This window comes from Parasteatoda tepidariorum, chromosome 2 (genome assembly GCF_043381705.1).
Source record: "Parasteatoda tepidariorum isolate YZ-2023 chromosome 2, CAS_Ptep_4.0, whole genome shotgun sequence".
Lineage (NCBI taxonomy): Eukaryota > Metazoa > Arthropoda > Arachnida > Araneae > Theridiidae > Parasteatoda > Parasteatoda tepidariorum.
In genome coordinates, this window is record NC_092205.1 from 13,243,807 (window position 1) to 13,249,868 (window position 6,062).

Below are 6,062 nucleotides of genomic sequence, written 5' to 3' on the forward strand. Positions count from 1 at the left end.
TTAATCGTTTTTTTACCATTTTTTTTTAAAAATAATAATTGCTCACAAATTTCTGTATGCAAAGCAGTTGCATTCAAAAAATATTTTTTTAAAAAAAGGTAATAAAAAATTTTTTTTACTGAAAAAGAAAGCGTTTTCAGTTCAAAATAATAAAAATTAATGACTTTGATATTTGTGGTATAAGTTAAGTATGGTAAGAAAAAATAATAGTTTTTATAACAATTTTCTACAAATTTCCATGCATGGAAATTGTCTGTTGAATTTTTAAATCGAACAAATCAATAAATAGATTTTAAAAATTATCGTTCCTGCACATTTTTTTTAAAAATAATATTTGTTCATAAATTTCTATTTGCATAAAAAAAAGCTAATTAACTTTTTTTACGGAGCAAGAACACGTTTTCAGTTCAAAATAATAAAAATTAATGACTTTGATATTTGTGGTGGAGTACGGTGGAAAAAAATAATAATTTTTATAACAATTTTCTACAAACGAAAATTCTCGGTTGAAATTTTAAATCGAACAAATCAATAAGAGTATTTCAAAAATCAATCGTTCCTTTACCATATTTTTTTAAAAATAAATAATGATTTCACACATTCACAAATTTCTATACGTAATGCAATTGCATTTAAAAAATAAATAAATAAAAAAAGCTAATGAATTTATTTTTTTTAAAGAAAAAGGTCGCGTTTTCAGTTCAAAATAATAAAAATTAATGACATAAATTTTTTTGTATAAGTACGGTGGAAAAAAATAATAGTTTTTATAACAATTTTCGACAGATTGCTATAAACGAAAATTCTTCGTTGAATTTTTAAATCGAACAAATCGATTTTAAAAATTAATCGTTCCTTTACCATATTGTTTCTTACATAATAATTGTTCACAAATTTCTATAAGCAAAGTAGCATTAAACTATAAAAAAAAAAGGCTAATTAAATTTTTTTACGGAAAAAGAACTCGTTTTCAGTTCAAAATAATAAATACAGTATACTGTCGATGTCTCGAAAATCTTGTTATGTCAGAAAAATATTTTCCTCCTTGGCATTATATATTCAGCTGTTAATTTGAATAGAATTTCTTCTCAAAACCTCGTATGTCGAATTTTTTTCGAGATAGAAATAGAATTTTTTCGGAAAAATCACTATGTAAAATTATTTTCAACCAATTCTTTCCTGTTTAATGTATAGTTATTTTTGTCTTATTTTTAGAAATAAAATTATAATTGTTGTATTTAAAGTTGTAATCAACTATCATTACATACATATTTAATAGTAGTTGTTCTTATCTTTCATGACTCAAATTTTTAGAGTAATATTTTAGAATATATTTTTTTTCTACTTTTTAGAACACATATTTAATTCTGAACTTGTTATCTCGAAAACTCGCTATCTCGAAATCGTTTTAGCGTCCCTTCAACTTTGAGATATCGATAGTATACTGTATTAATGACTTTTGATATTTGTGGCATAAGTTAAGTATGGTGGAAAAAAATAATGGTTTTAATAACAATTTTCTACAGATTCCTATACACGAAACAGTTGTATTTAAAAAATGATTTTTAAAGGTAATTAATCAAAACGCGTTTTTGTTTTAAAAAATAAATAAAAATTAACGATTTTGATGGTTTAAAAAAATTTAAAAAATAAAAATTTTAATAATTTTATATAGCTTTCTACATACGAAACAGATGTATTTTAAAAACAATTTTAGAAGCTAATTAAATATTATTTCCCGGAAATAAAACGTGTTTCCTGTTTAAAATTAAAGAAATTAATAATTTATATATTCGTGTTAAATGCTAAGAATGGTGGAAAATTAATTTTAATAATAATTTTCTACAGATTCCTATATACGAAGTAAAAGTTACAACTAAAATGCATATTATTTAGCAGAATTCCTAGAATGAAGCTTTTAGAAAATGCGATACCCCTTACAAAGTTGTTTTGCTCTTGTTCTAAACTGTAATTAGTAAGCAAAAAGACAAGCAGGAAGAGGTTGCAAATTATACGTAATACTCAAGAGCAATAAACAAAATCAATCAACACTATTTTATTTATTATTATTACACCGTTTTATTTACTCTAATTTCACACAAATTTCGCATTTACTACAGACGATATTCTAAATTTTAGACAGGCGCCTGTACGAAATGTTGCATTTTATTTTATAACCGTCGTTGAGCAGCCGACCCAGGTAATTGGATTTACGACCACTTATGTTCAACTCCGCAACCTTGTAACTTTGAACCCAATCCAGAAAACAAGGGAACCCCTGGATCAAGTTTCGGGAGAAATTTACCTTCGTGGAGGATAGAACTAATGTACTTGTTGATGAAACTAACCTGCTAATGGAACTTTTTGATGGAACTAACCTGCAATTAGCATTACATAGAGAGGAAAACCACGATCCCCCCCCCACACACACAGTATCGACCAACACAATACTAATTTTATTTTATATTTTATAACCGTCGTTGAACAGTCGACCCAATTTTGGGTTCACGACTACTAATGTTCATCTCCATAGCCTTGTGATTTTGAGCCATCCAGAAGACAATGAAACTCATGGATCAATACCCCCAGAGATATGATTTGTTATGGGATCATAGATGACTTTGTGACTCGACTGATTTAACGAACATCAGTCACCATTTTACTACAAGGGAGTCTTCGGCCAGCGGGGATCGAACCCGCGACCTTTTGTACATGGGCCCAGTGCCCTACCAACCAGGTTATCCCAGCCGGAATTTTAGAAGTGGAATGGCTCACGCACTTTCTCAAACATATCGAGTGTATATCGCAAAGGAATTGAGAATGTAAACGAATCGAGTGAATATCGTACAGGAAAAGAAGAGAAAAATATTGGTGACAAATTTAATGATCACGGTGGCTATGCGATTGGTCCTCGTCCTTTCAACCTCAAGCAGCTTCGGGCTTAACATTTAAGAAGTTTGTAAATATAGATTTACGTATGCTAACATTAGAGAAATAACTTCAGCACTTCTATATCTTTAAAAAGTAATAAATGACTCTCGAATGAACCGTCATAGTCTTTGCGACTGGTTTGGACATAGAATCCATACTATAAATTCATCATTTTCTCTTTCTTAGTCCATGCTTGCAGCTGTAAGTCTTCACTAAATTCCACTTTTTTATAAGCACTAAACAGCATATCAAAAATCCATTTATTTCCGTATGACATGTATTTGCGGATTCAATTTATTCTCGCTTGTTTATGTGATTTCTGGCCAGTTAATGTATCCTGTCTCATAAGACCGTCGTCAACAATGTAAAATGTTTTTGAAAAAAAATATGGCTCAAAAGAAGCCATTTGTACCATTTATTTATTTATTTTTTGAAGCCAACTTTTAAATTTTAGTATCTTCTCGCAAAATTTCGCAAACTACCATACGGTAAAATTGTGAATAAGTAATCCTAAATCTATTCATAATTCATTTTGAGTGATTTATTTCGATTGAAAATTCTGAAATAGCCTTACTTGGCGATTTAACTTGCAAATATTAATAATTTTTTCATGTGTAAACTAATGCTAATCGTCAACATTGGGCATTTGAGATTGAAATTTAAAAGTAGGTAGGCGCTTTATTTATGTCGTGCTAAAGCTACACAATGGGCTATCGGCGATGGTCTGAGAAACAGCTCTGAGAATGATCCGAAGACAAGTCATTATAATTTTGATCCTCTGCAGAAGAGATGGATCCTTTACTTGGTAGCCCGACCACCTGCGAGCGAATTCGAGAACTTTACGGTAGAACAGTTTAACGAGGATCTATACCGCGCACCCATACTCTCTACACAGGCTGATCAAAGTAATTACCCACCCACTTACTGACCAAAGCCAGTGATGCTCGACTTCCGTGATTTACAAGGAACTTTGTCTTTACGATCAGTCCATTAAAGAAAATGTTAAATTAAATTAATTTATTTATTTTATTTGTTGTAATTTTTTTGGAGTGCTCCTCACACTGTTGTATTGATATATTTTGTTTTGGCTATATTGATACAATAATAGAAAGCACTCCTTTTTGAGGATATAATCGCGTGAGCTAATGAAAAGATTATATCTTTTAATTTCCGGATTTTTATTAACTTTTTCCCTTCCTTTTTTTCGGATTCCCCCCCCCTCCCGGATTTTTCTTTTTTTCTTCTTCTTCTTTTTTTATTTTTAGCACAAAATTTATTCTTGTTTGTAAATATTCAAAAAATTATGCAATATAAGCAATGAAATACAAACAAATTTTTATCATCAGAATGTTATATCTTATTTTCTTTGGTCTATTAATTTAATATATAAATATATTAAAATCATTGCATCAAATTGCACGTTAGTAATTATGCAAAACAATTAATATATTTTTTTTCATAATGAAATAATAAAGTCATTCAGCGGAATGGGAAATCAAAGAGAAAGGCAAAGTAAAGATAGATTTGGAATTTAAAAAAAAGAAATTGTTACATTGATTTCCCCATAAAATTCAAATTATAAGTCTCATAACTAAAACTGATAGCTATAAAACTTATAAGAACAGAGAATATAACTTTGCAAAAGTTTTGCTAACATTTAAAGCCTGAAAATTTAAAATTTGGCAAGTAAACACTATTAAATACATTTTAATGAATAAAATTAAACAAAAAAATATTCCAAAATATTAGCTTTGTAAATAAATACATAAATAACATTATTTATTGTCTTAACAAATAAATAATTTAATAAATAAATAACTTAATGAATAAATAGCTAAATAATTGTCTTCATAAATAGCTAAATAATTGTCTTCATAAATATATTATTTTTTCTTCATTAAAATGGGAGCTGTAGGAAGCAGAATTTGATTCCAGGCAACATATAAAAAAATAGAAAGAAAAAAATATAAAAAGCTATGGAAATTGTTATTAGATATCAATAAATAATCAAGTTAATATAACAATTTAACATATTAATTTTAAAGCCAAAAACTTTCAATTATATGAAAATTCTTATTTGCAGACTAAAAGTTTAAATTACAAAGGGTCTTTCCAACAAAATAAATTGATAATGATGAAATGATTCTTTGAAATGATAATTATTCTTTATATTAAAAGCACCCAAGAATATAAGAAAATATTTTATTATGCACTGTATATTATAAAATATAATTTAAATTTACATCGTGAATTCAATTCAATTCTTTCTACGAATGCATTTACCTTAGAAAAATAGGAATAGTCACAATTTCTACACATCAAATTTCAGCACATGGTTTCTGTTTATGAGTAAAAAACCCTTTCATGGATGCACCGTAGTAATAATATTGCTCTAAATTAATCTAAATAAAACCTTACTCTCAAATTTAAAAATTCATATTTTTAGCTATGAAAAGTAAGAACTGGCCAGTAATATAAGTTTGAAACAAAAAATTTCATCGCACATATTTTAATTAAAAAGGTACTTATTTAAGGAGGTAAATTCTTTAATGTGAAAAAAAAATGACTGAAAACTTTTAGAGAAAAAATGTACAAAACTGATGTTATCATTAACACGTTCTAATGCATACAAAGCACAATATTATAAGAAAATTACGAATTGTTTAACCTTGCTTTCTAAATATACCACTAAATTATTAATTAGCATAACTAAAAGAATAACTGAGAATTTTTTTCACATAAACTGTTTGCTTTGAACCTTTCATTTTTGCCCAAATTATATCTCATTTGTTTCAATGTCTTGTAATACATGTAAAAGACATATTGGATGTTTTCAACTACATGCTTATGACTTCTTTAGGTCTGGTTTCTTAGGACAGGACGCCGTCAGCTGGAAATCAGCGCTAACCTCTGATTGGCTCATTTGTGAGTTTGATAGTATATGTCATCAAACGCTCATCTTGAACTACAATTGCCGTCCAACTCAATTGCAGTTGGATTACAACGTGACGTTAACCACAGAAGCAATGGCGGACAACATCCAACAGCACATTGAAATCAGCCAAGATTTTGATTTTGACATTAAACATAGCTTCTTCATTAAACATAGCACTCTTCATTTAGCTCAGCTA